This window comes from Musca autumnalis, unplaced genomic scaffold (genome assembly GCF_047663935.1).
Source record: "Musca autumnalis isolate F117 unplaced genomic scaffold, ASM4766393v1 scaffold_1, whole genome shotgun sequence".
Lineage (NCBI taxonomy): Eukaryota > Metazoa > Arthropoda > Insecta > Diptera > Muscidae > Musca > Musca autumnalis.
In genome coordinates this window covers 79,813,567-79,826,339 of record NW_027411644.1, presented here as the reverse complement: position 1 = coordinate 79,826,339, position 12,773 = coordinate 79,813,567, and the positions used below count along the sequence as shown (strand labels likewise).

Genomic DNA, 12,773 nt, shown 5'->3' with positions numbered 1-12,773 from the left:
TTTTATTTGCCTAAAATTTTTACGGCAAATTAGAGTGTTTGGTTTGTCAACGCACTTTGGTTTGTCACGAACTTGATTTGCAACAAATTATAACATCAACAGTCACATTTGGTCAAAATAAAATAATTATTCTACTCTATATTTTGAAATATAAAATAAAAAAAAAAAACTGTTACGATATTTCTCACCGTATACAGAGAGACAAAGGAAAATTGAAATTTGTGTATTTCAAAACCAACACAATTACAAAATGTGTTTGTATGTGTCTGAGCAGGCCTGGTCTAAAACCATTATTTCTATGAGGCACATTTTGCCCGTATGAAAGTGCATATGGTAATATTCAAAAAAGTTTTTCAATCGTTGAAGTTGAGGTTCACCATTTAATAAGTCGCGATCTGTTAATATATTTTATAAAATATGAATATATTTATATTAATTGAAGTGTTTTAGCCACGATCTCATAATATGGACCATAACAAATAATTTTCGTGGAAGCTGCGTTGGTGGTAATATAAAAAAATGGGAAAAATGTGTTGAAGTAAACATGTTTTTTTGTGTTCTTTTTTGATTTCTGGCCAAACCAAGCAAAATTCGAACCTGTGCTCAAAGAAAGAATACCCCTTGGGCAACATGGAATTAGTGTATGACTTTTGGATATATACACTGCATCCCCCTAAAATCGATGCTGTCATTTTGAAGTTTTGATTTCAGTGTTTTTCGATTTTTATACCCTACACCACTATGTGGGGAGGGTATTATAAGTTGGTTTTGGCCAAAAAGTTTGTAACGCATCGAAATAATGGTCGTAGACCCATACTTATATGTACCAAAATGAATGTCTCGACGAGCTGAGTTGATCTGGCTATGTGTGTCCGTCCGTCCGTCCGTCTGTCCATCTAAACCTTGTAATCACGCTACAGTCCGCAATTTTGATCGGATCGTCACGAAATTTTGGATGTTGATGGGGGTCCCGGAGGGGAAGAAGCCTATTGATTTTGGTGGTGGTCGGATAATATTTAGGGGTCGGAAAGGGCAAAAAACTTAGGTGGATAAAAAGACAACGTTTTTTTCCAAAGCCAATATCTCAGCTTCTATATGGGGTATACCAAAAGCAAAACCTGACAATGAAAGCAGAAAATATCACCTTTCTAATGATGTAAAGTAGGTGCTCGTAGGTGATCAAACAACGAAGATATCGCAATAGTAGCAAATAAAACCCCAATTTTCATGTTTGCGATTTTAATTATATTGACAAATATCACAGCTTTTGTTGAAAATTTTCTAAAATCAAAGACTGACTATGAAAGCAGAAGATTCCGTCTTTACAATGATGCAAACTAGGTCGGCGTAGGTAACCAAATAACGGAGATATCGCAATAGTCGGTAATACATCCCATTTTTCTTTTTTGTTTTGGAAATCACGCTACAGGTCGCAATATTGATCGGATCGTCACAAAAATTTCAGGGTTAATGGGGGTCTCACAGATGAAGAAGCATATTGATTTTGGTGATGGTCGGATAATATTTAGGGATCGGAATGGGCAAACACTTATTTGGAGAAAAGTCAACATTTTATTTCAAAGCCAATATCTCTGTTTCTTTAACAGGTATATCAAAAGCAAAACCTGGGAAGGAAAGTAGAAAATATCACCTTTACAACGATGTAAAGTAGGTTGTCGTAGGTGGTCAAATAGCAAAGATATGGCAATAGCCGATAATGCATCCCATTTTCCGATTTTTTTGTAATCACGCTACACGTCGCAATTTTGATCGGATGGTCACGAAATTTTGGGGGTTAATGGGGGTCCCAAAAAGAAAGAAGCCTATTGATTTTGATGACGGTCGGATAATATTCAGGGGTCGGAATGGGCAAACACTTATTTGGAGAAAGGTCAACGTTTTATTTTAAAGCCAATATCTCTGTTTCTTTAAGAGGTATATCAAAAGTAAAACCTGGCAAGGAAAGTAGAAAATATCACCTTTACAACGATGTAAAGTAGGTTGTCGTAGCTGCTCAAACAACAGAGATATCGCAATAGTCGGTAATGCATCCCATTTTCCGATTTGTTTGTAATCACGCTACAGGTCGCAATTTTAATCGGATCATCACGAATTTTTTGGGAGTTGATGCGGGTCCCACATAGGAAGAAGCCTATTGATTTTGGTGATAGCCGGATAACATTTAGGGGTCGAAATGGGGAAAAACTCATTTGGAGACAAATTCAAAGTTTTATTCTTTGTGAATATATTGGCTTCAAAGCCTGTCAATGGAAGAAGAAAATATTACCTTTACGTTGGTGTAAAGCAGGTTGGCGAAGGTGGTCAAACAAGGGAGATACCACAATAGTCGGTAATGCATCCAATTCTTCCATTTTTTTGCAATCAAGCTACAGGTCGTAATTTTGATCGGATGGTCACGAAATTTTGGTTGCTTATGGGGGTCCCAGAGACAAAGAGGCATATTATTTTTGGTGGTAGTCGGTTTATATTCCCTAAAAGAAATGTTTACCAGTGAAAAGCTTATGCACTTGTTTTCTTATAATTAGAGGGTGCAACTAGATAATAATCCAAACTAGTTAATAGGATTGTAGAACTCGCGATTCCACGTCGTTCGATGTATATCTCATGAGTGTGCTCCGTACAGCTTCCTAGTAATAGGAGTCCAAAGGCGAAAATTTGGTGCGTAAATTTTCGGAAAAAAACTATTTTTTGGCTTTGAAATTTACAACTGTCGTACAGGTACCCCTGAACCCTGCGTGATTTTAGTTTTTTTACGTGCCGGATCTAATAAGCTCTTCCGCGTTCGAATCCATCCACTAAAACACCGGATATAGATACCTTGAAAGTAGGAAAATCTGCAAAAATATATTTTGACAATTCCGCGAATTGAACCGCGATTTTCTTTGATTATTTTTGCATAAATGTAATCCTTTATACGCGAATATAATATTTGCCAAACAGGTGTGTCGCAAATTACAAAGATTCAGGAGTAATATCCCTATTTATCACAAAATAGAATGCGGTGGCACATCCGCAGTTCTTGACGAATCTGTCTAAAATAATTTATATTGACGTATTTTTAGTAGGGGGCCATTGAAATCGGATGCACCTTAAAATCATATGCACATCGTGTAATTTTTGCCCACTTGAAGGTTTTTTGAATAATAAGATGCAACTGATGGCACACTTTGGCTGCTGAATGAAACATGGGAAAATCCATGCATATTGTTAGACATGGACTTCCTGTATCCGAAAACCACATGCACCTCAACTGATTTAAACCAATTCGCGAACTATACGGTTTTTAACTTCTATGTTTTTTCTTTGATTGTAATTTCAATATTACTCTCTACTTCTTATTTCTATTGCTTATCACAGAAAGCAAATATACTTTCACGATGACTAATTACTTTTCTTGTAGAAGTTTAAGCAAAGTACTTCAGGATTTGGATGGAAATTTAGCGAAATAATAGAATAACTCCCAACATTTATTTTTCAAATTTTTCGCATTTAACCAAAAATATATTTTTGAAATAATTTCCAACAGCAAGTTTCCGTTCTTTGTTGTTGCTGTAATATGCAAGTTATAAACGCGATCTTTATAATTTTGGTCTCACATTTTTCTACGCGTTGTCTAGATTCTGTACGTATTTTTAAATTATTTTTTTAGAGATTTTTTGGACTCTGATTTAGAATAAATAAAATTTATTCCAAGATTTCTTCAATATTTTTTGATTTTCCGCGAAAATAAAAATAAATTTAGCAACTATTTTAGCATCTACGGATAGATATCAAATGCTGCTAACGATTCATGTATACATGTTCTTATTACAATACAATAGGAATTTTTAAATATTTTTTCTTTACAAGAGAGTAAAACCGCATATAACTTTTGAGTGCAGCATCCAATTTTGTGAACGTGAACAGATTTGAAACCACGATTTTTTTCGTAACCCATATACAAAAAAATGGCGGATGTGCTCGCCAAAAAAGTTTTTAATTTTTTTTCTATGTAATTGTAAAGGAAATTTGAAATTTACCATATACCCTCGTTAGCATAAATGCTGAAGGTATATGCTCTGTTCCAGAACCTACAAGAATCTACTATTTTTTACTACGATAACAGTTTTTCCTTTATGTTATCAGAAAAAATAGTAAAAATTAGTAGATTCTTGCAGTTCTGGAACAGACCAATAATTAGTAGATTTTTGCAGTTCTGAAACAGACAAGAAATAAATCTCTTTGAAATAATTACATAATGTTTTTTTTCTTAGCTAGCCATTCTAAGAGGATACAGAGAAATTCCGTTCAATATGGATAGATGTTTGAGACACCGATTTATAATTTCAACGAATTTTAAATATTTCCAATAGTTAATAAAGGATTTAAATATTTTACTGTTATATTACATTAATAACCCTAAAAATAATAAAAATTAAGACTTTTTCTTCCAAATACTTATATAACAACATCTTTTCACCAAACGTCGTCACATGAAATCTTAACCAATTTTATTTTTGTCATAAAATCTCTTTAAATAAAATGTTCTCTAATAAATTTCATAATTTCCATAACCAACATATAGTAAAGTTTAAAAATTTAACAAAACTTACCTCAAAAGTTGTTAATTTCTTTAAAAAATTTGCAATTTTTTACAGATTTTCACTTAACACTGGACCACAGGAAAAATTAGTTTGCTTTGAAATGAAATTTTTCACTTTGTGTGAAAATTGTGTATCTCTTTATCTCGTTCGTCTTCTGTATAACTATGTGTGGGGACTGCGCATTGAAACAGCTGTGATGTGAAAAGTTTCTTGCAAGAAAAAATTCCAATGCTTGGGAATTTCAAATTTAATGGATTTGCTTAACAAAGTTTTGTTTTTAGTTATTTTTAAATTACTATTCACTTGAATCACTTTTTTAAACAGGGTTTTACTGATTTTTTATCCCACTTGACCTGGTTATTTTTTAGTTTTTTTTTTCCTTTACTCCGCCATGATGTATCTCTTATCACTGTCCAGTGTTTAATGATGACTTACATTCGTTCAGTTGCAATCATTGGTCCGCTTTTTGTTATCCAGGGGGGTTGTGAAGGGTGTGCTGTGGTATGTTTGTATTGAAATCTGTTATGATTTCCACCCCCTTACTGCCCAACATTGTCCTTCCACCCTCACATACGGTGATTTCCATCAAAACATTACAGCAACAGTTGTTTGATCAGCTGTTAATTTAACGCATGCTTTCCTTTAATGTTGTCTTTACAAAATTTTACTCTTTTTTTGGAGTTTCTCTCTGTTATTATTTTCTGTTGGTTATCAACAAGTGTTTGTTTACTACCGGCTTTCTGGAGAAATGTTGTTAGTAAAGATAACGGTTATTTAAGGAAATGCAACAAACAGCTGTTTGGAAACAGAGAGGGAGATAAAGAGAGCATGATTGTCAATGTACCGTTAACTTGCCAAACATATGATGTTTTAAGAGAGTATTGGAATAATTTCAACACTTATACCTCGACGTGAAACCTTAATTTTTATCGATAAAATGTGAGGTAATAGAGAATTAGGGAAATCAAATGAAAACAAGACGGAAAGTATCAGTCAGCCGACAGATATATACCCTAAGCCTAGGACCTAAAGAAAATAAGCTTTTGGGTAAATTTCTCAGGAAGTATAGACTTGGGCCCCCGAAAAAATTGTAACGTCGCAACATAGAAAACGGCCGGACCGAACTTTTAATACCCTGCTCCATAAAATAGTCTTAATTAAAATGGAATTATTAGTTTCCTTTCACAATTTTAGACGAAAAAAATTTTCGATCATGGGTACCTTAAATCCCTAAATTATCTAATCTAATCTAAAAAATGTGTTCAGCCAGGTGAAAGGTAAAACCTACAGGGTTATAGCAAAGTGTCGACATATAGTTCCGCCAAACAATGTAGTTAAGACCCTAAAAATACCGAAAGTTGGGAGGTTCCGTTATATAGGAGCTATACCAAAACTTGGACCTATGTTGACAATTTTTGAAAGAGATGTTTTGTGACCACTGGGAACCTCAACTGTCGAATTACAGGTAATTCGGTTAAAAATTGTAGCTAAAATCCTTAAAATACCGAAAACAGGGAGTTACTGTTATATGGGGAATATATGAAAACATGGACTATGTTGACGGTTTTTGGTGGAGATGTTTTGTAACCACTGTGAACCTTAAATATTAAATTAGAGGTAGTTTGGTAAAAAAATGTAGCTAAAATCCTCAAAATACCGAAAATCGGGAGGTACCGTTATATGGGGGCTATACCAAAACATGGACCTATGTTGATGATTTTTAATTGAGGAGTTTGGTGACCACTGAGAACCTCAAATGTAAAATTACAGGTAGTTCAGTTAAAAATTATTTCTAAAATTCTCAAAATACCTAAACTCGGGAAGTACCGTTATATGGGGGCTATACCAAAACGTGAACCTATGTTGACAATTTTTGGAGGAGATGTTTTGTGACCACTGGCACCTTAACTGTCAAATTACAGGTAGTTCGCTTAAAAATTGTATCCAAATTACATATAGTTTGTTTAAAAATTTTAGCTAAAATTCTCAAAATACCGAAAATCGGGAGGAGCCGTTATATGGGGGCTATACCAAAACATAGACTTATATCGACGATTTTTAGTGGAGAAGTTTCGTGACCACTGAGAATAGCAATTGTCAAATTACAGCTACTTACTTACTTAGTTAGCCCATTACAGAACATTTGTTCCATAGACCGAACTAAGAAAAGATCTCCATTCCTCTCTGTTTTTCGCTTGACCTTTTGGAATACCGCGCCTTTTCATTTCTTCATCCACTTGTATGCTCCATCGAAGCTTAGGCCTGCCGATTCTGCGTGCACCGCCATGTGGCATGTATTCATACGCCTTTTTAGCGGGTTCATCATCGCTCATTCTCATGATATGGCCTAGCTAGTATGGTTAAAAATTTTAGCTAAAATCCTCAAAATTGCGGAAATCGGGAGGTACAGTTATATGGGGGCTATACCAAAACATGGACATATGTTGACGATTTTTGATGGAGAAGTTTTGTGACTACTGAGAACCGCAAATGTAAAATTACATCAAGTTCAGTTAAAAATTATGGCTATAATCCTCAAAATACCGAAAATCGGGAGGTACCGTTATATGGGGGCTATACCAAAACATGGACATATGTTGACGATTTTTGATGGAGAAGTTTCGTGACTACTGAGAACCTCAAATGTAAAATTACAGCTAGTTCAGTAAAAAAATATGGTTAAAATGCTCAAAATACAGAAAATCGGGAGGTACCGTTATATGGGGGCTGTACCAAAACATGGACCTATGTTGACGATTTTTATGGAGAAGATTTGTGATCACTGATAACCTCAAATGTAAAATTACAGCTAGTTCAGTTAAAAATGTAAAATTACAGCTAGTTCGGTTAAAAATTGTAGCTAAAATCCTCAAAATACCGAAAAGCGCGAGGTACCGTTATATGGGGGCTAACACAAAACATGGACCTATGTTGACGGTTTTTGGTGGAGTTGTTTTGTAACAACTGTGAAACTTAAATATTAAATTACAGGTAGTTTGGTCAAAAAATGTAGCTAAAATCCTCAAAATACCGAAAATCGGGAGGTACCGTTATTAGGGGGCTATACCAAAACAAGGTCCTATATTGACGATTTTTGGTGGAGAAGTTTCGTGGCCGCCGAGAACGTTAAATGCCAAAAATACGGATAGTTCGCTTAAAAATTTTAGCTAAAATCCTCAAAATACCGAAAATCGGGAGGAACCGTTATATGGGGGCTATACTAAAACATGGACCTACATTGACGATTTCTAGTGGTCTAGTGGAGAAGTTTCGTGACAACTGGGAACAGCAAATGTCAAATTACAGTTAGTATGATTTAAAATTGTAGCTACAATCCTCAAAATACCGAAAATCGGGAGGTACCGTTATATGGACCTATGTTGACGATTTTTGATGGAGAAGTTTTGTGACCACTGGGAACCTCAAATGTAAAACTACAGCTAGTTCCGTTAAAAATGATGGTTAAAATTCTCAACATACCGAAAATCGGGAGGTAGCGTTATATGGGGGCTATACCAAAACATGGACCTATGTCGACGGTTTTTGGTGGAGATGTTTTGTAACCACTGTGAACTTTAAATATTACATTACAGTTAGTTTGGTCAAAAAATGTCAATGGTCAAAATACCGAAAATCGGAAGGTACCGTTATTTGTTGTTAAAATCTAGTTCGTTCGAACGACCTAGTTCACTATATACTTCAATGGAGCCCGGAAGTTTGTATGAAAGAACTGCGAATGAGTTATATCATATCTTTTTTATGAAATAACTCATACGCAAACGAACTATGGTACCGAACTAGTTCACTAGATTTAACAACTTTAATCTGCGACTGCATATGCGTGAATCCTAGGAGTTCTCTCTTGTAAAGTCTACCTCTCTGGCTAGATCATGAAGATCCCTACTGACATGCCTGGGTAAGACCCCCCAATATTTTTCCACCGCGTTGCGCTTTTATTTGCGGACCACACTGGTGCCACATCGCTTACCACAGACCAATCTATCTCGTCATATTATCACAAGGTTTTTTTATCTGCAAGTGTTGCCGGCTAGGGAATTGAGGACCTTGCTCCCACATTTCAAGGCATGGATTTATTAAAGAATATTTTTACTTGGCCCTACAAGGCGTGGATTTATTATAGAATATTTTTACTTGGCCCTTCAAGGCGTGTAGTTATTAAGGAATATTTTTACTTGGCCATCACAATGCTGTAAGCTGCAGTTGTTGTTTAGCTTGGATTCCTTCACCGCCGAGGCCATGATATACTTTCGACTCCTGAAGTCCACTTATCTCCTAGTCCGAGGGTTTGGAACAACAACGGTTGGTTTTAAGTGCTACGTGTGCGGCTGCTGTTGGAGGACTGCGGGGGAGTCGCGTATTCTGATGACGACGATCACTGGGGCTCTGTTCACGCAGCATGCAGCAACATAATCCCTGTCGAAGACCATTGCATGGACTAGTCCAGAACAACCCTTGAGATGAACCCACTCCCGACATCTATTAAATTTCACCGAAGTTTGAATGTGGTGGATGCGGATGTGACAAACTGAGCACAAATTGGTCCTAGGTTGTAGTCCCTACCCGCACGGACCAAAATAACCCATAGCAGGCATTCCGCGATATGCTGCTCCCAACATAAAAAACGATAAAAACATGTGTACACTGGGGTAGCAGCCGCTGGCCGGTGTTGTGTGATTCCGGGTCAATCCGTATCGAAGAACCCACCGCAGTGAGATTGAATATGTGGAGTTTATTGTTGGTGGGGGGGAGGGACTTTTAGTGCGTTCATGCGCAGTAAGCATCAACATAACTCCTATCGCAGTAGTCCAGGAGCCGGCTGATCCCTACATCCATTATATCTCACTGATCTTGAATTATGGTGGATGTGAATCCGGCAAACGAATACAAACACATAATTGTTGAGGTTTCTGCCCTTGTTCGAATATTCTTTAAAGTCAGTCTGGCCATATAACCGACCACCGCACAGTGGATCCACCCATTGGCCAAAAATAAAAAATGAATGTCAAAATTTTGGTACAACATCTGGCAACTCTGACAGCTATGACATGTACCTTTTTAAAAATATATTAGTTTTTGTTTCATTCGAACGCGATCTTCTTAAGAATAGCATCAAAACTCGGAACATTTGACTAATATTTTTTGTTGTGAGTACAACCTATATTTTACGTTCAAGTAAATACATATATTCAAAATATCGCGAAACTAACACGTATAGCAAAATATTATAGTGCATTTTGAAGGAGGAGGTAATAGCTTGATTTTCATTAAAAAGTAGAGTTTTAGCGTGTTATGGAATTCTAGTTAGCTGCATATTTTCTTAGTGTATTTTGTAATGCCAATTCGATCATATTCGATCATAAATTTGACCTAAGGTTTTAGTCATGATGGCCACCAGTGCCTCAAGATTATTCAGTATTAGAATCAGCTGCCATCTAGTGCCAGACTATAAATGGTGGGGCGCTGACTAAAGCTGCCCTAAAATAGGGTTTCTATGGATATATTAGCGTATAACTCTGTTATCTGACCACGTACATTAACATAATTGGCACCAGTGACAAGATGAAGAAATCTTCTTCCAAATTTGTCTTACATTGGCGGCACGTGCCTTCCAGGATGAACGCTATAAGATCTATATTTAAAATTTTACCAATTTTCAGACAAAAATGTTGATTTTTTTTAATCCGCTAAATTGGTTGGAGATTGTTTTGGAGATTGTTTTGTTTCCCCAAGCCTATTTTTGCATCATAAGATAGTCGGGACCTTTGTTCATGTCATTTTGCATTAACAGCATAAAGCAATTCTTGCTTCCGTATACCCCCTCCAGAGGGGAAAGGGGGGAGAATGTGGATCCACTGTGCACTGCACAGTGGTACAGAATCGTTTTTTTCCTGGGAAACATGTTTTACCAAATGGGAAAATGTTTGTCTTTAGGGTCACGCCACGACCACACCTTCCACCAATTATTTTTATACCCTCCACCATAGTATGGAGGGTATATTAACTTTGTTCTTACGTTTGTAACGCATTGAAATAATCGTGTGCGTTTTTTGTTTGCAGACAGGTCAAGTTCGATGATGGGCTATAACGGTACCGCCCGATTTCAGGTATTTTGACGTTTTTAGTCACATTTTCAAACCGAATTAGCTATAAATTGACATTTAGGATTCCTAGTGATCAACAAACTTAAATTATGGGCGTAGGTCCATGTTTTGGCATAGCACCCATATAACGATACCGCCCGATTTTCAGTATTTTGAGGATTTTACCTACAATTTTCTACCGAACTAGCTGTAATTCGTCATTTGAGGTTCTCAGTGGTAACAAAACTTTTCCTCCAAAAACCGTCAACGTAGGTACATGGTTTGGTATAGCCCTCATATAATGGCACCTCCCGATTTTTTTTTGAGGATTTTAGCTACAATTTTCAACCGAACTAGCTGTAAATCGACATTTGAGGTTCTCAGTGGTCACGAAACTTCTCCACCAGAAATCGTCAACATAGGTGCATGGTTTAATATAGCCTCCATAAAACGGTACCTCCCAATTTTAGGTATTTTGATGATTTTTGCTAAAATTTTTAACCGAACTAGCTGTAATTTTGCATTTGAGGTTCTTAGTGTCACGAAGCTTCTCCACCAAAATTCGTCAAAATAGGTCCGTGATTTGGTATAGCCTCCATATAATGGTACCTCCCGATTTTCGGTATTTTTATGATTATAGCTAAAATTTTTAACCGAACTAGCTGTAATTTTGCATTTGAGGTTCTTAGTGTCACGAAGCTTCTCCACCAAAATTCGTCAAAATAGGTCCGTGATTTGGTATAGCCTCCATATAATGGTACCTCCCGATTTTCGGTATTTTGATGATTATAGCTAAAATTTTTAACCGAACTAGCTGTAATTTTGCATTTGAGGTTCTTAGTGTCACGAAGCTTCTCCACCAAAATTCGTCAAAATAGGTCCGTGATTTGTATAGCCTCCATATAATGGTACCTCCCGATTTTCGGTATTTTGATGATTATAGCTAAAATTTTTAACCGAACTAGCTGTAATTTGACATTTGAGTGTCTCTGAGGTCATGAAGCTTCTCCACCAAAAATCGTCAACATAGGTCAATGGTTTGGTATAGCCCCCATATAACAGTACCTCTCGATTTTCGGTATTTTTAGGCTTTTAGCTACAATTTCAGGAAACTTCTCAATCAAAAATCGTCTATATAGGTCCAGTTTTTGGTATAGCCCCCATATAAAGGTACCTCCCGATTTTCGGGATTTTGAGGATTATAGCTAAAATTTTTAAGCGAACTATCTGTAATTTGACATTTGATGGTCAAAGTGGTCACTAAACTTCTCCACCAAAGATCGTCAACATAGGTCCATGGTTTAATATAGCCCCCATATAACGGCACCTCCCGATTTTCGATACTTTGAAGATTTTAGCTAAAATGTTCAACCGAACTGGCTGTAATTTGACATTTGAGGCTCTTAGTGGTCACGAAACCACCAAAAATAGTCAATATAGATCGAGGTTTTGGTATAGCCCCCATATTACGGTATCTCCCCATTTTCGGTATTTTGAGGATTTTAGCTACAATTTTTAACCGAACTAGGTGGAATTTGATGTTTGAGGTTTTCAGTGGCCACGAAACTTCTCCGCCAAAAATCGAACTAGCTGTAATTTGATATTTTAAGTTTTCAGCGGTGAAGAAACTTCTTCACTAAAAATCGTCAACCATACCTCCTGATTTTCGGTATTTTCAGGGTCGGAACATTGTTTGGTGAAACTATCCAGAATTTGACTTTTGAGTTTCCTGCAGTTCTAAATCTTATCCACCAAAAATTTTAAAGATAGGACCACACTTTGATATAGCCCCGCACATGGTCGTACATGGTACCTTCCTTGCACCTGGATGAACATATTTTTTAGATTAGGTTGTATAATTTAGGCGTAAAGGCCTCGTCACATAAGAGGATTTTTGGCTTAATTCATGCATGTTCTTCCGGCTTTAAGTCAAAAGTCAAAGCAAACGAAAATCGTGTTTCAGCACACATTCAGCCGCGTAGAGTTGGGGTATCCCTAGTCGAAATTTTTTTCACCTACAATTTTAGATAAGACCATTTTATGGTGGAGGGTATAAAAAGTTTTTACT

At 36.4% G+C, this 12,773-nt stretch overlaps 1 protein-coding gene across 13 annotated transcripts in view; it reads right to left on the bottom strand.

Moving 5' to 3' along the window:
• Positions 1-5,029, bottom strand: part of unc79 (UNC-79 domain-containing protein) — a 72,302-nt gene extending 67,273 nt beyond the window's left edge. For 7 of the 13 annotated variants that reach the window (XM_073982484.1, XM_073982535.1, XM_073982499.1 and 4 more), the window contains exon 1: positions 4,614-5,029. The gene's annotated coding sequence lies outside the window, so the exon portion shown is untranslated. The remainder of the gene's footprint in view (positions 1-4,613) is intronic. The other 6 variants (XM_073982520.1, XM_073982526.1, XM_073982491.1 and 3 more) reach the window with 1 other exon arrangement.
• Between the last annotated feature and the right edge of the window lie 7,744 nt (positions 5,030-12,773).